This window comes from Canis lupus, chromosome 15 (assembly GCF_048164855.1).
Source record: "Canis lupus baileyi chromosome 15, mCanLup2.hap1, whole genome shotgun sequence".
Taxonomy (NCBI): Eukaryota; Metazoa; Chordata; class Mammalia; order Carnivora; family Canidae; genus Canis; species Canis lupus.
The window spans coordinates 5,965,579-5,987,324 of NC_132852.1; the positions used below are offsets into that span (position 1 = coordinate 5,965,579).

At 33.3% G+C, this 21,746-nt stretch overlaps 1 long non-coding RNA gene across 1 annotated transcript in view; it reads right to left on the minus strand.

Annotated features, from left to right (window-relative positions):
• Positions 1-4,964: 4,964 nt before the first annotated feature.
• The window catches only part of LOC140604581 (uncharacterized), a 96,154-nt gene continuing 79,372 nt past the window's right edge, over positions 4,965-21,746 (minus strand). Inside the window, exon 3 of the long non-coding RNA XR_012007401.1 lies at positions 4,965-5,280. This is a non-coding gene — a long non-coding RNA (uncharacterized lncRNA). The remainder of the gene's footprint in view (positions 5,281-21,746) is intronic.

Sequence of the window (21,746 nt, forward strand, 5' to 3'; positions counted from 1 at the left end):
CATTTCAAAGTGATCTTAGGGAAGTAGAAGAACTCAGAGTTCAGCTCTTAACAGGATGATACCCTTTGAAATAACCATTCCAATATTGTCCTTGAAATAACATCTGTAGCTTGCCATCAATGTTTTCTTTTCCCAATTCTGCTGTGGCTTTTACTCCTGCTAAATCATATGAAAAATAACTAACAGTTTTTTGTTTCCTCTAGAATATGTCCGTTAAGCTAATTGAAGAATTGTCTTAATGTTGCCTGCAGGCATTCATAAATGTTATATAAAATGTACCATCATCATTTGCTAAATGACTGAGAGTACACAGGATTGGCAAAATAGCTTTGCAGTCACACATTGGCTTCATTTGATGTTTTCTAATCACACATTTTTTTTAACATTCTGCATTACTTTAATCTTTAATACCAAATCTACAAATATGAATTCATGGAGACCCTCCACTATACTATGTTTTGGCAAATAATTATTGTTTTCAATGCCTAATAGCATTATGGGCTAAAAGATCACTATATTTTACCTGTTAGAAATTACAGTTTAATAGACAATGTGCATGAAAAGCAGCATTAATTTTTAGCAATTCTATTATTGTTCGATTAAACACTAAAACTTAAATTTTCAAATAAACACTTAGCTCTAGATTCTTCCTTCAATATAGCAAAAAATTAATAATATTGCAGGGACTTTTGGAACCAACTCTTTATTCAAGATATAAATCTCTCAAAAAGAATTTATTAAGAAATGTCTTTGCTAGGTGATTAAAAAGTAAATTAGAAAAATAAAAAAGCAAAATTATTTCAAGTGGACAATACCAATATTCTTGTCATCAAATGCCTATTCTCCTTTTCTTACTTAGAGATACAATTCCTGATATCTAGCATGACACCTAGCCACTTGTGCAATAGAGGTAAGTGGATTTGAAGGGAGGGATTATTGTCATTATCCCAAAATGAAAGCATCGATAGTTAAAGGACATTGTCCTTAGCCTGGAGTTTGGGGGATGGACGGGTGGGAGACAACAGAAAAAATAAGCCAAAACAATAGCTATAAGAAAAATTCCCAATATTGTAAATAAAACGATCAACCTATAAAAGCATTTTTTTCTAATGGTCAACTAGTAAAAGGAACAAGAGCTAAGATATTATTAATGATTAACAGCAAACCAAAAGAGGAACTAAATAGCTGGAAAGTCTGGAGAAAGTGGCTGCAGCAAAGATGCTTGTCATTTATGCTTCGTGGCATTCAGATAATATTATACAAGGTCAAGATTCCAAGCTACAAAACAAATTCAATATTAATAAAAATCCAGAAACCTTCTTAGGCAAATTGCTGAACCTTATAATATTTATGTATTTATAAATTTATGTATTTATAACATTTATAAACATGTGTATGTTATAGGATATCTTATACTAAAGATCTTGAAGGTGAATCAGGCTGTAAAAACAAAGAATGGGGGAAAGTCTTTCCCTGGGTGTTATGAAGACATTATTATAGTCATAGTAATAAAAATAAAAATAGTGTGGAATTTTCACAAGAACAGACAATCTGACCCATCTGCAAAATGGGAAAATTCAGAGATAGAATCAACTATGGAATTAGGTACCATAAAGAAAGAGAGAAAAGATAGTCTAGTAAAAGAGGGAAAAACTGTCAAACCATTTGAAAAAAAATAATAATACTGCTTCCCTACCTAAAATGATATAATTTACAGAGAAAAAAAATTAAATGTAGTAAATGTGTGATGAGATACTCAACATCATTGGTCATCAGGAACATTAACAATAAAACAATAATTAAGTATTATTCTCCTCCTGTTAGTTTGGGACAAATTGGGAAGCTCGTTGGTGTCAAGTGTTGGCCCTGCTCTAGTGAAATGGAAACCTTCTGCACTACTGTTTAGTTCCGTAGACTGATTATTCTAGAAAGCAATCTCTCTTATCTCATAGTTGTGGAAATTCATAATTCATTTCATCATCATAATTTTCTACTAAGTTTTGCTATGGTCATGAACTGCCTTTGAATTTCAGTGGCTCACAGTAACAGACCTATCCTTTTAGGCTTCCTTCCTTTCTTGGATATGTACTACATACCTATATAAATTAATTATAAATTTTAAAGGAATTATTTATTTATGGGGCACCAGGGTAGCTCAGTTAAGTGTCTGCCTTCAGCTCAGGTCATGATCCCAGGGTCCTGGGATCCAGCCCATGCCAGGCTCCTTGCTCAGTACAGAGTCTGCTTCTTCTGCCCCTCCTCCTACTCATGCTCTCTCTCTCTCTTTCTAAAATAAATCTATTTATTTATTTGAGAGAGAGAGCACAAGCAAGAAGTCCAGAGGAAGAGAGAGAGAGAATCTCACACCTCACTCAGTGTACAGCCCAACGTGAGGCCTAATCTCATGACTCTAATATCATAACCTGAGCTGAAACCAAGAGTCAGATGCCTGACTGAGCCATCCGTGTGCCTCAAATTCTCACTTCTTAATTATCACTTAATAAGTAAAATTACTACAATTTCCACTCTGATCTGTGTTTGATACATGCTTTATTTCATTTATTTTCTTCTAAATAGCAGTATTTTCTCCCCCACAAGTCATTTTTTAGTCTGTTTCACAAAATTATGTTTTTCACTTCATTAGCACTTTCCTAAATCACACCAACAAAAATTCAGGCCCAGAAGCTGTTACTAACCATTTTGTTTTTTCCTATTTCAATGTACTTTATAGGCTGCTCTTAATTTTGTTCTAATAGAAAGCAGATCTCACCATCTGACTCAAATACAGACCAACATGTGCTCAATGAAGTTAAAAGTATCTTGCCCAATAATCAAAGCACTTTATCCAATACTAAATTCACTTTTACATTTTTTTTGACTCACCAGCCAGATCTGGCTTTGAATTTCAGGTCTATAACTCACTAGATGTATACACTTATAAAGTTACTTAATCTCACTTGTCCTCTGAAAATGAGAATAATAATATAACCTACTTTACACAATTGTATAAGAATTAATATATGTAAAGTGTTAATCGTATCTATCACAAAGCAAGTAGTAAATGGATTATCTACCACTAATAATACATATTGCTAATATTATTATTCTATCCTATTATGTGCTGCAGCCAAATAAAGCATTTCTTCCCCCAGAACATCTCCTGAAAAGTCCTTTTCTTGTGTATTTGTCCATGGATATTCTTACAGATAATATCTTCATGTCCTTGTTTGCTTAACCATGATCTGACCTTTACTCAATGAGAACCTCTTCCCAGGAAAATTCTCAACACCTTGGGTCAGAAATAATCTCTACCTCCAAATTTCCCATTGAAAGCCACACATTTAATAGGACAATCATTTATCTGCTTTTGTTTTGTTTTTTTTTTTTTTGTAGAGACCATATTTATTTGTGTCCCTCAGTAGAATGTAAATTTCTGTATTTGGAGAATATGTCAGCAGTTTGATATTTTTAATTCCCAGTGTTTAGTACAGTGCTTCGAACAACATAAATGCTCAAAAAATACTTACTGATTTAAATTTCAATTATACAAATAAGATGTAGCAATGATCAATCTCAAATTAGTTTCAAACTTTCATTATATCTTATTATAATGATGAAATGCTCCTATGTGTGTGTATTTGCAACCTTACCAATATTCTAAGAAATGTGATTTTTCCTATTATTAGTCATAATTTCAATATGCCACATTTTCCATTTTTACATGTCAGGTAGGTGACAGTTTCCTTCACTCATGACTCTTCCTTTACAATTCCTTTATCTCATATAGTGAATTATTCATAAATATGAAAATCTGATCAATAAAATTTAGTGCTAAAGTATGGTAAGAGGCAGTATTTTTCAATGTTCAAACTAGTAATAAAATGATTATTTCATAACCACCTAAAATGTAACCAAAAGTAGATTTCTTTCCCCAAACTTATAGGAAAAAAAATACATTGGCAGAAGAGTGTTAGTCTTACCAAAAAAACCTGTTTACATTTCCTTGTTCCTGTGTTTAAATGAGGTCCCTTAATTACTCTTGACAGTGGACATTTAGCCAACCTATTTGCTACTTTTGAGCCAAGGCAACTATATGAGTTAAGGACAAATGGGGCTAGGCAGGGCTAGGTAGGGGGCCATGGAAGTAGGCTCACAAAAATCCCCAAAATGCTGAGGTATAAGGAAACCAGAGATAAAGGAACAAGCCAGACCACCCTGCCCTAGGTGTGGGTGAGGAGGGTATCTTTTTATGACAGTCATCTGTGACCAACAAAGGATAACCAGACCCCAAAGAAGAAGTAAGGCATCAAAGACGTTATCACTAGTCCTTACTCAGTGGTGATATCAGTAGACAATGTTAAAAGATTTAAGTTCCCTGGTTGGCTTCCAGTAAAAGACCAACCCTACAAGCCCGCAGTGGCAACCCAGTAGGGACATCTCTCACTTCTGAGAACTTTCTCTGTGTTTACTAAACTTTTATTCCTTTACTCACTCTCCTTTGTCTGCAAAATTCATTCTTTGACTCTGTGAGATAAGAGCCAAGCTCTCCCGTATCATAGATAGTTTGATTGTTTATAACTATTTTTTCCAAATTCTCTCATCTGAGTAGTTAATAGATGATAGAATTAGAACATCCAAACAGCCCAAATTTTAAAGAGTATCATGCTATAAAGGAGAGTCACTCGGGGATCCCTGGGTGGCGCAGCGGTTTGGCGCCTGCCTTTGGCCCAGGGCGCAATCCTGGAGACCCGGGATCAAATCCCACATTGGGCTCCCGGTGCATGGAGCCTGCTTTTCCCTCTGCCTGTGTCTCTGCCTCTCTCTCTCTCTCTGTGACTATCATAAATAAAAAAAAATTAGAAAAAAAAGGAGAGTCACTCAACTGTCATCTATCTCCCTACTTATCTATAACATTACATATTTTTTTCTCAAATCATCAAAGTATGAAATACATACACACAAAGTTGTTCTTGGCTTAAGCACTAAGGTCTTCAGGGTTTATTTATTATTGCATTAACCCAGCCTATTCTGACTAATAATACTGACTTAAAAAAGGAAAGGACAAAAAGCCATTCACGGGCCCTTATTTTAAGGAATGAAAACACTGTAAATAAAATCTTTCCTTTTGTTCTAGCTATTTCTACTTGGTTGGTTAATAGAAAATATTTTCCATAAATAGTTACAGATTTCATTTGTATTCAGATATTTTTCTTTTTGTTGACGTTCATTTTTGGTAGTGAAGCCATCTTTTCCCAAAGCAGGTTCCACAAAGCATTAGGTCTATAGTATATGAAAAAAGAAATTTATAAGGCGAGAAATATCCTACAGAATTAGCTAATTTAATTCATAAGGCATCTGTTAAGTTACAATTTTTATTTTCATAAATAAAGCTCAATTTTTAAAAAAAGAGTAATTTCTAAAATGACAGATCTCAGTTAACCCTGATACCAACTGAAATATTTTTCCTCCAGCTTTTCACCTGACATGCCATGCATTCGCAAAGATGTGAATATAAGCTCTTCCTCTCTCTGAGTTCAATCCATCTTAAAATTTTCCTACAATAAGAAGCACTGGTAAGCAATATGTACTTTACTAAAATTTGATAAAGTTGAAGAAGAGTGTATGTATCTCAGGCATCACATAGCAAAAATATTCTTTCCTCAAGAAACTTTTTCATCCATGATGCTCTTGGTTTTCTATCTTTTCTTTTCTTGCATTTTTTGGATCTCCTCTGCCCTCCTTCAAACAGTCCTCAGCTTTTCATCCTTTCTTACTGAATGGATCAAATTTATCCTTTTTGTTGTACAGAGAATTTCAACAAATTTCTCTAAAGTCTGGGTTCCAGCAGTATATACTGAGTGTAGGCCAAGTACTGAACAAATTGCTGCTTTTTTTAAATGAGTGGCTCCCCACTCTAAAGAATGCTGATAAATATAATATCCTCAATCTTGTTATTCTTAGATGGCCTGAACTCACCAACCAGTTTATTAGATTCTTTCACAACCTTAAATGTCAGTCTAAATGTTGCTTCTTTTTAAAAAACACCTCTGAACCTTTACACCTTTCTCTGTCCATAAAGTTTCACTGTGCATCTCTCTAAATAGCAATTATTCTGCAGAGTGGCAAATATTTTTCTACTCCATTGGAAACTGAAAAGCCATCAAGTCAGTTAAGGGAATTTTCATCCTGTGAGATCATAAGAGAGGAAGGGAAAAAAAGTGGCTGCATTCAAAATTAAAGGAGGATCAAGCATATATCTATCTCTCTATATATACACATTTGTTTCTGTTATTGTTTTTTAGTGTTATTATTTTTGCCCTGTTCTTATTTTTGTCTTCCACTCTTTTTCTGTGTTTTGTGGTTTTAACTGGACAGTTACAGTTACATTTTTCTCCTTTTTTTATAGCATATCAATACTTGATTTGTTTGTTTTTAATATTTTTTCTCCTAGTTGCCCTGTAGTTTGCAATATACATTTACAACTAATCCATGACCACTTTCAAACAACGGTATGTCATTTAACAGATACTGTGAGTACTTTATAATAACACCACAATCCTAGTCCCCTCCTGTTTTCTCTTGTCTTGTGTCTTTCAATTTACTTGTATATGGGCATCCACAAGCATGTATATATTCATTATATATATATATATATGTGTATATATATATATACATATATATATATAAGTATGTATAATCAAATTCATTGTTGGTATCATTTTGAACAAATTGTTCTCGGTTAGATCAATTAACAATAGGAACAGTTTAAATTTTGCCTTCCCTTACTTCGTTAATGCTCTCTCTTTATGTGGAAATTAGTTTCCAATGTGTATCATTTCTATTCACTCTAAAGAAACTCTCAAAGTTTTGTGCACATCTACTGGCAACTAATTCCCTCAATTTTATTTGTCTAAAATAGCCTTTATTTCTCCTTCACTTTTGAAGCATAATTTTGTAGGGTAAAAAATTCTATGTTGATGTTATTTTTCTCTCAATGTTTTAAATATGTAGTTCACTTTTTTCTTGCTTGCATAGTTTCTTAGAAGTAGGATGCAATTCTAAGTGCTGTTTTTCTATCGGTAAAGTGTTTTTCCTCAACTTCTGGTTTCTTTCAGGAGTTTATCTTTTGCTTTATTTTCCGGGTAGTTTGAAAATTATGTGCCCAGGTGTCATTTTTAGCATTTATCCTACTAGTGTTCTCTGATTCAGAAAAGAAACAAACAACAATGAGCCACCACTTGAGTGAACTTCAAGGAAAACACTAACTTTCGGGGAAGGCCAAATTCACAACAGAGCAAAATGTTGAGAAGAATGTTCAAAGAAGACATTGAGGATCTGGGCAACTTCCAATTATAAGGGAACACTGAAGAGTCTTCAAGAGTGTGGGGGAGTAATAGGGAAGAGAAACTGATAGAAACCCGAAAAACGTATAAAACTTAGAGTCTTGGAGTTAAGATTGACCTGTGATTCCTATTGTCACTGATATGGAAGAAATTTAATTCCCAATCATCCTGGTGGGCTTGTTGCATAGAATTATGGAGAAACAGGGTGAAAGGATGGAGAGAAGAATGGGTATCTAAGATTTCTCTTAATCTCTGTTTAAAGAAACATGTGGGCTGGGGAAGGTAGGTTCTTATTTCAATCACATTGTTGCTTTTTTGATCTGTGATGCTGATGCTCAATGTCCTAGTTGGGATATGTATGTCTAGCAAGGATGAAGGGGGTTATTCTACTCTGTTAGGAAGGGGCAAGTTGCACATATGTCATAGGTCTTCTCTTAACTCCTATTGATGGAATTGAGCACCTTCAGGAAATAGGATGTTTTTCTGATGTTGAACTTTTTATCCCCTAATAAAAGGAAAAGAAACCATAAGAAAATTTGGCTTTAGTCGTTTGTGTGAATGTCTTTCTTATACTCTTGTAAGTAGGTAGACATCCTGGAAACTATGATCTTACTCTAAGGATGTTGGCTCTGTTTGGGAATATCAAAAATGAATTGTGAATGTGTTGACTTTTTTTTTATTGCATGAATAGAGGGAAAAGTTAATTGGGTAATGGAAAAAATTATAGTTTTACTAAAATAACCAATTAATTGTTTAGAATTGAAATAAATGGAAAGAAAAAAACTACTTTTTCTATTCAACATTTTCATTCATAGGACAAGCAAGATTTTTTTTAAGGCTTGAAATTCAATGTGAGTATAAGAAAAATTTATGCTTTATGCATATCTTTCCCAAAACTGACATTAAAATAAGCTCTACACCTACTGTTATTACAATAGGGCAGAAATGAAGTTTATCAGAAGTATTAGTGCCAAGGCTAGGCAAAGGAATATGAAAGAGTTGCAGAGATATTTTTTTTTTTGAGTTGCAGAGATATTTGTAAAAGGTATATTGAAGCAGTGCTGGTGAAGAATTTTACTGTTGGCTGAGATGAGCAAAGAATAATGTATAAGGCGACACTAATTCACTGTATTATATTCAGAAGGTGAATGATGTGGTTTAAAGAATTTTATCTCAGTTTAATTCAATAGTTCAGAATCACTCAGCATTAAATTAGACTCCTGTTAAGACTATATATCAGGGTCTAAGTATTACAATTTTAACTTTGTTTTGATCTTCTCCAAACTTTCTCTCTTACTTCCTATGCTTTCTTGTTTTATCATTCCTGACATTAGTCTTCACATATATGTTTCGTTTTATCTGTATCTTACACTTCCACAATGTAGGTCTTCTAAAATACCTCACTATCATTCTTATCAATTAAATTTCTAACTTAAATTTACAAAAAAAATTAGTCGTCTAAATTTAACTTACAACTACTCTTCTCATTTTCAGCTTGTCTGGGAACCATGATAGATTAAATTATAGAAGAGTATGACTTTCACACCTGTGAACTTTCATAAAACTTGATAAAAATCAAGACAGTAATCCTGCCTGATGATACGGAATTAAAGAAAGAAATATTTCTTTTTTCATTATGAAATATGAAAAGTACTACCGACTCTTTCTCATGTGTTTCTCAAATATTTTTCTGGTCATATTTTTCATACATTAAAAGAAGCAGCAATAGTACCATCTCCCTGACACATGAGATATAATTAAAATGCAATAAATACAAAGCTAAAAGAGTTATATTTTAATTTTCTTTTTTTAATACTTTATTTTTTTTAATTTTTATTTATTTATGATAGTCACAGAGAGAGAGAGAGAGAGAGAGAGGCAGAGACACAGGCAGAGGGAGAAGCAGGCTCCATGCACCGGGAGCTCGATGTGGGATTTGATCCCGGGTCTCCAGGATCGCACCCTGGGCCAAAGACAGGCGCTAAACCGCTGCGCCACCCAGGGATCCCTATTTTAATTTTCATTTTAAGTTTAACACATTTAGTAATAAAAACAATGACAGAAAAATATATGCACATAGAGATATAGTTATATATGTGTACATAGAGCTATAATATGCATACCAGATATTATAACATGAAAAATACTTTCATGAAATATTACAATGGCCAGACAAAAAGAACTTCAGTCATTTTCTTTTTATGAAGTCACTAAACACAATAATTATCTAAGATATTCAAAATTTGAGGTAATTCTAATATTAATAAAACTTCATTGCAGTTTTGAATAAAGTTTTTGTTAAAATAAGCCAACAAAAATATTTTAAAGAGTTCCAAAATTACAGACTTGGAAACAGAATCAGGCTAGGTACCTGACATCCAGTGATAAAATAAAAATTAAGTGTTACACTCCTAAGTATAATAAAGTGATGTGTTTCAATTGCTCTCATGTGAATTCCCTACTGTCATGTAAAATTCCACCTCAGCATAGTTATTCAAATTGTAATGTTTACTGTATACAAAGATTATGTGCCTTCTATCAATGTCTTTAAAAATGAATAAAGAAAGAAAGAAAGATTAACAGGAACACAGAATGAAAACCATGCCATGTAAAGACTACTGTTGTTGTGGTAACAGAAACAGACACTGTATTGCTTAGCCTTGTTGTCAGTATAATCCATTCCAATGTGATGTGTGAAAGAGTCTCATAAAGGAGGAGAATGCACAGATTATATTGTGGTATCTTTACTAAGCAGTTTTTCAAAGAATAAACCCTTCATATGCATAACAATCTTTATCTGCTCTTGCAGGTTTGTAGTTTTTTGTATTTATCAATAGGTTTTCAAAAATACATGCACATTTATTGTTGACATTATAGTATTTTATTCTTTCTAATACATATCACAGTAATTACGTGACACAGGGAAGCACAACAACATTTTATCTAGCTATTTTATCTAATTGTTATATCATCCATAATTGATTTTGTATTACATCTCGATATAGCAATCATTGATTTGAAATTTAGGAAGTATTATGAAATCTATTACTATCAAGAGAGTACAGGTAGTAGAAAACAACTTAATTAACAAAAATAAATTCATTTTTAGAGTGATACTAAAAGCAAAGACAACAAAACCGAAAATAAACAAGTGGAACTACACCAAACTAAAAATCCGCACAGCAAAAGAAACCATCAAAAACAAGAAATAGTAACCTATGGAGTGGAAGAAAATATTTACTAATGACGTATGTGATATGTGGTTACTATCTTAAGGAGAGAAAGAGCTCATATAACTCAATGACAACAACAACAACAATGATTCAAAAATGGTCAGAGGAATTGAATAAACATTTTTTCCAAAGAAGGGTCATAGACAATTAAGAAGTACAGGAAAAGTGCTCAATATCACTTAATTATCAGAGAGCTGCAAAACAAAACCACAATGAGATGTGATCTCATACTATTAGAATGACCTACATCAAAAATATAAGACATAATGTATTGACAAGGATAAATGAAATGGAACCCGTATGCACTGTTGGTGGGAATGTGAACTGGTGCAGCCACTATGGAAAACAGTATGGAGGTTCCTCAAAAAGTTAAAAATAGGACTACCATATGACACAGCAATTCCATTTCTTGGTATATATCCAAAGGACACAAAGTCACTATGTCAAGGAGATATCTACAGCACTATGTATCCTGTAGCATTATTTAAATAACCAAGACATGGAAACAATCTAAGTGCCCATCAGTGAATAAATGGATAAAGAAAATGTAATATATCATGATAACATGGATGAACTTGAGAGCCATTATAATACATGAAATAAGTCAGGTTGTTGAGAAAGGACACTTATATATTATCTAACTTATATGTGGAATCTCAAAAAAAAATCTTTCATAGAAATGTAAAGCAAATTGTTGGTTCCCAAAGTCAAGGGCGCTTGGAGGGAATGGGTAAAGGCGATCAGAAGATATAAACTGCTACTAATAAGATAAATGAATTCTGGCGATATAATGTACAACATCGTAACTAGGTTACTAATACTGTAATGCATATCGGAAAGTTGCTAAGAGAGTAGATCTTAAAAGTTTTTAGCTTCATTTGTATTGAAACTCTACTGTTTGGTATGTACACATCTCAATCATTATATCTTCCTGATTGGTCCTTTTATCCTCACTTTGTCTCTAGTAATTTTCTTTACTATCATCTGTATGTTTTCCTTTTGTTTTGTTTTTATTTATTTTCTTAACTTATCTCCCACCCCCACCTCCCTTCTGATAACATCAGTTTGCTTTCTATAGTTAAGAGCCTGTTTCTTGGTTTGCCTTTTTTTTTTTTTACTTTCCATGTACCTATGTCATTTAATTTGACTTTGATATGAATTTCTTATAAAGAGCACAGAGTTGGGGGGCGCCTGGATGGCTCAGTCAGTTGTGCACCTGACCCTTGTGTTTGGCTCAGGTCATGATCTCAGAGTCCTGCAATAGAGTCCAGCTTCACTCCATGTTCAGCAGGGAGTCTGCTTGAGATTCTCTTTCTCTGTCCCTCTTACGCTCAAATAAATCTTTGAAGAGGACAAAGTTGGGTCTTATTTTTTAATCCACTCTATCAGTCTTTCTTTTTGGGGGGAGGTATATTAGTATCACTTATATTTAATATAACTTCTGAGATGGTACAGCTCTGTCATTTTTTTAAATGTGTCCTCTGTTTGTTGTCCCTTTGTTTTTTATCTTGCCTTCCTTTGGGTCATTTGAACATATTTTTTTTCTTCTCTCTATATTTAATTATAGTGCTTATGAATGTATCTCTTGCAGTTTTAAAAATCTTTTTTTAAACTCTCAATAAGGGCAGCCCAGGTGGCTCAGTGGGTTAGCACTGCCTTTAGCCCAGGGCGTGATCCTAGAGAACCTGGATGGAGTCCAACATCAGGCTCCCTGCATGGAGCCTGCTTCTCCATCTGCCTGTGTCTCTGCCTCTCTCTCTCTCTGTGTCTCTATGAATAAATAAATAAAATATTAAAAAATAAACTCTCAATAAATAATTCAAGAGTTCTAAACCACATTTCTGAGTCATGCTTGCTAATATGGAGAAATAGTTCAATAACCTCAAGAAATTGAGAATCTAGTTCATAAAGGTTAGCTCTTTCTTCTTTAAACCAATGGATTATTATTAAGCACATCCCTCATTTTTCAAATGAAATCTTACAGAAATGATGCTAGATACTTATAGTTACCCAGGACTCCTGCAGACCTCTGACTAAATGAAGAATAAGACATTACCCTTTCAGATATGTAAAGATAGCATCCATTTTCTTCTTTTATATGTAAAACTAAATTTGCACTTATAAAGCAATATGATGCAACTCTTTTCTTTAGTGGTATATAATAACTTTCTTTCCCATTCCTTTTCAGTTGCCTAATATTATCATCATACTATAGATATTGATACCACTACAATGTCAGCCACTAAATATTTTCTGAATAAAGACTCCTATTCATCCTTCTTCAATTGTTTCTGCTGTCCTATAATTAATGGCAATGCTACTTCCAATCTGCAGTTTTGAATCACCACTGCTTTGCAGTTATACTACAAAGAATTTATAAGATACTTTAGAACATACAGGAAGAAAAAAATGCATTCTTAGATAAATCCAAAAGTTAACATTTTCTGTAACTGCTGCTAAACTATGGATAGCATCACACTTCAAAAGGGGCTTTGGATTGTCCAGACATCTAACATCCTTAAGGAATTTATTCTCTATCTAAAAAATGATGAACCCACCAAGTCCAGTCATATGATTTAGAATGCTTACTACTGAATTACCAGAATTGTGTGTGAGTGATATAGCACATTAAAAAAAGATTTTAATTATTCATAGGAGACCCAGAGAGAGGCAGAGACACAGGCAGCGGGAGAAGCAGGCTCCATCCAGGGAGCCTGATGTGGAACTCGATCCCAGGATCCCAGGATCATGACCTGAGCCAAAGGCATATGCTCAACCACTGAGCCACCCTGGTGCCCAGTAAAAAAAAATTCTTATGGGTGGTAAATAGTTCATGCTGTAATTAATCACCTAATATTTTGTATGATGTTCCTAAAACATGGTCTGAGGACACCTGGAATCAGAATTACTATGTTTGAGAATTATTTAAATACTTCTAGACATATATTGTATTTCTGCTAGTGAAGACTGAAATTAGCTATTAGACAAGCTTTCAAGTAATATATATGTAGAGTAAAATTTCAAAGTTGGCCTAAATATGAATGAATTATACATTTTTTTTTGTTTTTTAATCCTAAAAGTAAGACTTGGGGTGAACATGAAAATATTGGATCTTGTATATCGTTGAGCTACAATGCTACTAAAAATGGGAAACCATATATATAGAAGATATGGTAATGGTAATAAATTCTTGCATACTTTAGAATGCCACTGAGTGATGTCAGTGACTGACTGTGGTTGATTCCAAATCATTAAATTTTTATTTTTTTAAGATTTTCTTTTTTAAAAAATTTTTATTTATTTATGATAGTCACAGAGAGAGAGAGAGAGAGAGGGAGAGAAGCAGAGACACAGGCTGAGGGAGAAGCAGGCTCCATGCACCGGGAGCCCAACGTGGGATTCGATCCCAGGTCTCCAGGATCACACCCTGGGCCAAAGGCAGGCGCCAAACCGCTGCGCCACCCAGGGATCCCGAATCATTAAATTTTTGTTAGAATTAGATGTTCATAAAATATTGCAAAAGATCATCAATCATTTAAAGTATTCTAAAGTGTTGAGAATTTTTTTAGATTTCCTTTTACCAAAGACAGTTTATCTTAAACTACTTGAAAATAATCGAAATCATGCTATTAAAATTCATTTTAATAAAAGTATTTTTTTTGTTTTTATAGAACTATTGTGTCCATTACTTTAAATGTCTACATGATTGATTGGCATTTTAAAATCTTTGACATATACAATTCTTATTTTAAATTAAAGATTTCCTGGGATCTATAAATAGAAATTTCTATTTACAATAGTATAAAGTTGTATGGGAAGGAGGTAAAAGAAGTTAAAGAAACAAGCAACAGATTTTAAAATTCCTTTTTTACTCAAATGATCCAATTTGAGCTGGAATACAACTCAAGCAATCTGTAGGGTGTCAGTAAGAAACAGAGCAGCAGATGAGTAGGAACTGACATTTGTGGCTTGGGAAAAAATTTGGCAAGGAGAGCAAAAAACAAGTAGTTACAGTGCTCTAAATGGCCATAAAAGTACAGTCTTCTGAAAAACATAGGACAGTTTAAATTCGTATTTTTATTTTCTTCCTCTATTAAGTGATACATATTTGGCAGTAGGGCTATAAGTGAGAAGTCAAAATATTCTTCCTAAAAACAATACAAGCAAGCATTTTATGAAGAATAGTAATGCAGAAAAGCATATTTTTATATTTGATAGATATTTAAAATATTTAATGTAAATCTGCAATACTTGGAAAATACATCTCAGGTTCCATCCATAACAATCTTGCAAAAATCATAGGATTTTATTGTTCAAAACCTCCTGAGGTTTGCATAATTATCCCCTCAAAAGACAAAACCTATGAGAACAGTTGAATGTGTTGCCTTTATGCTGATCTCTATGAGTTACAATACCTAATAAATTATCAAGATGAACTAGGGATCAGAGATATTAAGTCTACACAGGGTCTATGGCCATTGATATTTTTTCAGATCTTCAATTAAAATAAAATTGACAATGCACAGATTCATTGCCAAAAACCAAGAGTCATATTGTCAGGTCAAAATCAAATGCTAGAGAATATATGCATTTATGGTAAAGAAATAAACAAAAAAAAATGTTAATGCAAAATCCTTTTCTTCTGTGATATTAAGTCAGTCTTCTCTTTATGACTTTTAGAAATATCTTAAATGCAGTAAGCCCCATGATAATAATACCCCTTACCATAATAACCGATATTTGAATATAATGTGAATTTTTAATTGACTCATAGTGTCCAATAAAGTTCACATTTACATGTTTTTTAAAAATTAATAAAGTAGCAGGGGAAGTGCCATGTAGAGCAATAGCTGGTCCTCAACAAATACTTGTTAATTGACAGGCTGAATGAATGAATAGACTGGCCTTCCTCATTTATTGGTAATTATTGCTACAGATTCCCATATTATTAGAAGGGCATGTATTGGTTCCGGTTTTAATTTGCATATATATATATTTTTAATTAAGTATAGTTTGCATCAGAGCATAGTTTTCATCCTACTGGGCCTTATGGTTTCTGTTTGGTAGGACTCTACACTGCTACAGGCATTTAAAAAATATTACCTAGGGCACTTGGGTGGCTCAGTCAGTTAAGCGTCTCCCTTTGGTTCAGGTCTCCGGTCCTGGGATTGAGTCTCACATTGGGCTCCCATGGAGTTTGCCTCTCCTTCTGTCCTTCTTCCTGGCTCAATCTCTCTCAAAAATTAATAAAATCTTAAAAAAGTATTGACTGAATCCCTACTATGCATAAAGTAGAATTATTTATTGCTAGTTTGGAAAAAAAAATCTCCATACTTAGCTCCAGGGATGACTGGAGATTCTGGTGTCAATTCTTGACAAGATAAGGAGGAATGAGTCAAATAATGATTTTTGAAACATTCTTTAGTTTGACCCCTCCTTGGGTAGGGCCGACTTGTTTACTGGTGGCTTTAACCTGGTATAATCTGAGAGGCAGCTTGACTTGGCTACATAACCTGAGGAAAAAGACCCCATGGAAAACTTCCGTGGAAGTTCTCCTAAAATGAAGATTTCTTGCACATATCTTGGTGGTTCATACTCCAAAGACCAAGTACATTCTATATAATTGAGAAAAATCCCAGGTATATATATGTTCACTGCTTGGTTGGGTCTTCAGAAGCCTTTAATAGTCTTACATGAAAATGCTCTGTGGCATTTTGAGAGTACTTTCAATTGCTGAAAATGTATAAACTTTGCAGTCAATTATGAAATGAATTGATGGAAATTCCATATTGTACAGGTAGGTATTACACTGTCATGGCGTGCACAGTACCCTCTTTATAGCTCATTCTTTTTTCTTTACAGATAATCTCAATCTTCTCTCATACTTCCAGGTACCATACATTTGCTTTTTTCAATGGCAAGCTAATAAAATAATACTTTAAACTGTTCTATATTTTGTTTCAAGTGTTTAATTCTTTCATAATTTGTGGTGTGACAAAAATGCTCAGGAAACTAAATATTTTGTGCAGAATAGCAAGATAACATGAAAAATATCTCAGAAAAGACTCACCTTATTTAAAACATACTATTATACTATTATAAGCATCTTTTGCCTCTAAAAATGATTGAGGTTCAGTGATTTCTTTAATGGAGACACAGATTTGATCATGATTATTGGAAATAAATTTAGGACTAGGATATAGGTATTTATAGTTGTATTTTGTGATTATAGCTGAGATCTCAATTAATGCCTGGAAAAGTCATATTTATTTACAGAAAGGGACACAGGTCTTTGAGGACATTCTATTTTCTTTATTTCAAATAATATTGACTCTAATACACTAATAAACTGTTAAAGACCATGGTCCATACTTTTTCAAATATTATGTTAATTTTTATTAGAGTAATAGAAGTGTATATTATAAAAAAACAGTAGTGCTGAAGGTTAAAATGTTGGCAATCCTCTTGATATCTACAGTCATCATTCTATATAAAAATGTTTATATCATTTTTGATTGATCAATTTTTATGACTAAATAAATCCTTTAATAGAAAAACATGGTTTTAAAAAATCCACTGCTATCTTTCTACCAGTAAATATGATCCTTTAAAGTTAAATCCTCAGTTAATAATATTATCATTATAATAATGCTTAATGATGAGTCAAAAATACCATCATGATTCCTTTTTTGAAAACATTTGTATTAACTGAACTTAATAACTGAATTTTATTTTACATTTTCATAAATTTCTACAAGCTTATTATAAATTTCTATTCTCAAAATTTTATACAGATCTTTAAAATGCTAAACCAAATATTTCTTTCCAAATACTCCAACTCAGCCTATCACTTTCATATTTTTCTTGTAGAAATATCTTCCAAATGGGATGCCTGGGTGGCTCAGCAGTTCAGCATCTGCCTTTGACTCAGAGTGTGATCCCAAAGTCCCGGGATCGGGATCAAGTCTCGCATCAAGCTCCCTGCAGGGAGCCTGCTTCTCCCTCTGCCTGTGTCTCTGCCTTTCTCTCTGTGTGTTTCTCATGAATAAATAAATAAAATCTTAAAAAATAAAAGAAATATCTTCCAAAGCATCCAAATTTCTGTTAAAATGGACAAATTGATCTTTAAGCCTACTGCACATGTATTATAATGTTCCCAATGTCTGGTGATGTATATGACCTACTCTAGGCTTAATAACCATCAGTAGATACTTTGATAGTGAAACTGTAATTTCAGTAGCAATTGGCAAGCATAACTTGTTTTTGCTACACATGTTGTCAGCTGAGGTGATTGGCATGCTGAGGATGATTAGACAGGTGGATGCTGGCATACATGAAGATTTGCTCCTTCATATGTGTGTTGATTGATTCAGGCTACAGGCTAGATCTTGGTCTGTAGACTAGAGCAGCTCTAAGGGGCTACTATATGGCTTCCTCACGGCATGATGTCTGTGTTTCAAGAGCAAGATTCTTAAAAGAACAAGGCAGGATTTCATGATTTTTTTTTTATGCCTGCCTTTGGAAAACACATAGCTTTACTTATGCCATCTTCTTTGGGGATACAGAAACAATCATTCAACAAAGTGGAGAGGAATGGAACCCTTCAGCCAATGGTAAGACTATCTGTCATATTGTAACAGCATGTGGGGTGGGATATGTCATAGTGGCCCTATTTGGAAAGTGTAAGTAGTCATACACCATATGACTCTTCTCTGTTAAATTCTCAACTCCACGTTCCTCTTAGATAAGTGAAGTACAGCTCTCAGCCTCTGTGAAACAGTTTATGGATAATAATGCACTTTCAAATAGATAGATGATGATGATGATGAAGATAGGTAGATAGATAAATAGATAGATGATAAAATAAACATTGGAAAGAAAACATTTAACTAGTGGTTTAAAAAAGAAAAAAATGTAATAAAAGTAAGGAAGGAATTACCATATATAAAAATAAAATTATATGAAGTTATATGGCTAATTGCACTATACACTATGACTAATTGCAACTATATATAATTATATTTTTTTTAAATTTATTGTACTTAACTATTTTTATCTTTTAAAATATTTTTAAAATTTTATGTTTTAGGGTAATTTTAGGTTCAGAGCCAAATTGAAAAGTTATGGCAAAATCTCTATACCTTTTTCTCACTTTGCTGTGAAACTAAAATTGTGACAGAGGTACAGAGAATTCCTATATACTCCCTGCACTCAGCTCCACATGCATAGCTATCTACAGTATCAACATCCCCCGCTGGTGTGGTATATTTATTACAATCGGTGAACCTATGCTGACACATCATAACCACTCCAAAATCCACAGTTTCCATTAGGATTCAATCTCGGTATTATTTTACATTCTATGGGTGTGGATAAATATATGATGACATGTATCTGTCATTATGATATTGTGCACATCATTTTAAAATAATCTTTAAAAATCCCCTCTGCTCTGCCAATTATCCCTTCTTCTCTCAACCCCTGGCAACTGCTTGTTATTTTTATCATCTACATAGTTTTGTCTTTTCCAGAAAGTCATATCTTTGGAAACATAGGGTACATAGCTTTTTCAGATTCCTTGATGTCTTCACATGGCTTGGTAGCTCATTTCTTTTTAGCACTAAATAATATTCCATTGTCTGAATGTACCACATTTTATATTTATCCATTTACCTACAGAAGGACATCTTGGTTGCTTCCAAGTTTTGGTAGTTATGATAAAGCTGCAAAGAACATTCATGTGCCAGTTTTGTGTGTATATAAGTTTTCTATTACTTTGGGTAAATACTAATAAATATGGATCATATGGTAAAAGTATGCTGATTTTGTTTTTTTTTTGTTTTTTTTTTAATTTTTTAAATTTATTTATGATAGTCATACAGAGAGAGAGAGAGAGAGAGGCAGAGACAGAGGCAGAGGGAGAAGCAGGCTCCATGCACAGGGAGCCCGACGTGGGACTCGATCCCGGGTCTCCAGGATCGCGCCCTGGGCCAAAGGCAGGCGCCAAACCGCTGCGCCACCCAGGGATCCCCAAGTATGCTGATTTTGTAAGAAACTGCCAAAATACTTTCCAAAGTGTCTATACCATTTTACATGCCTGGCAGTACTGGTGTTGTCAGTGTTCTGGATTTGGGGCATTTTACTAGATGTGTAGTGATAACTCATTGTTGTTTTCATTTATAATTTCCTGATGGCATATGATATGGAGCATCTTTTTATTTGTTTATTTTGCATTCATATCTTCCTCGATGAGGTCTTCTTTGGCCTAATTTTTAATCAAATTGTTGTTTTTTTATTATTGAGTTTTAAGAGTTTGTTCTCTATTTTGAAGAACAGTCTTTTACAATCATTTTCTCACAGTCAATGGTTTTTCTTCTCTTAACATTGTCTTTCACAGGGCATAAGTCTTTTAATTTTAATGAAATACGGTTTACCAATTATTTCTTTCATGGATCATGATTTTGACTCTAAAAAGTCATTGCCAAACCCAAGGTAATCTGGATTTTTTTTCTATGTTCTTCCAGGAATTTTATATTTTTGTGTTTTATATTTAGGTCTATGATTCATTTTGAGTTAATTTTGTCAAGGCTGCAAGGTCTACATCTAGATTCATTCTTTGGCATGTAGATTCAGTGTTCCCAGTTGTACCATTTGTTGAAGCAACTCTATTGTTATACTATATTGCCTTTGTTACTTTGTCAATGATCAGTCGTCTATATATGGGTCTATTTCTGGGCTCTCTATTCTGTTCAACTGATCTATTTGGCTGTTCTTTCACCAAAATCTCACTGTCTTGATTATTGTCATTTTATAATGTCTTAACGTCAGTATCAGTCCTCCAATTCTGTTCTTCTGCCTTAATAATATATTGGATTTTCAGGGACTTTTGAATCACTTTATCAATATGCATAAAATAAATTTCTGGGATTGTAAATTAGGATTGCACTGAATCTATATATTAAGTTGAGAAGAACTGATATATTGACAATAACAAGTCTCCCCATATCCATGCACATGGAATATCTCTTCTTCATTCATTTAGTTATTCTTTGATTTCATTCATCAGTGTTTTGTAGTTTTCCTCATATAGATCTTGTACATATTTTATTAGAGTTATACCTGAGAATTTTATTTTTGGGAGTTCTAATGTAAATAGCACCCTATGTAAATAGCACCGTGTTTTTTTATTTCAAATTCTACTCATTCATTGCTGATATATAGGAAAGCAATTGACTTTTGTATATTTACCTGCAACCTACAATCTTGCTATAATTGCTATTAGTTTCAGGAGTATCGTCACTGTTGTTTTGTTAATTACTCTGATATGTTTTCTGAAATTTGAGAAAAGTATTTTAAAATCCTTAAAGTGTGCCAAAATTCTTGCCATTCTTGTAATACACATGGATTTCATTAATTTTTTTAAATTTTTGTTTATTTATGATAGTCACAGAGAGAGAGAGAGAGAAAGGCAGAGACATAGGTAGAGGGAGAAGCAGGCTCCATGCAGGGAGCCCGACGTGGGATTCGATCCCTGGTTTCCAGGATCGCGCCCTGGGCCAAACTTCTGCGCTACCCAGGGATCCCGATTTCATTGATTTTATCATATTTCTCTTTATAATTATGTTCCCTAGTGCTTTATATATTTTTTGAAGAACTATATCTTTAATAAGGAATCTATATAACTCAAATTAAACAAATACGTATTGTAATAATGTACAAATATTTATCTGAGATGTAACATTTAAATATAAACCCTTACTCTGGATCTGCATGTAGATTCCATGAAATTATTAAATTGTAAAAGTTGCAGGTAAATCTTAGTAAGAAGATGTACACTGCATGGTAGGCATATATCAGATAATTTTATGAAGACCAATTGTTTAAACGTACTTTGCATTTTCACTATAATATTCCTGAAATAATTAAGGGAAAATGACTTCAATGAAAGTAAAATCTTTGTGAGGAAAATAAGGGATCCTAACAGGCCTAAAATTTACATAGGTTACAAGAAATTTAGAAGTTATAAAATATACTGAGAAACTTAAAACTATAAAATATATAATCTGGTGATTCACGTGCCCTAAATAAATGTAAGGCTTAATATTGTTAAGATTGACAATACTTTCCAGATTGCTGTGATTATATATAGAATTTTTTTTTCATAATTACT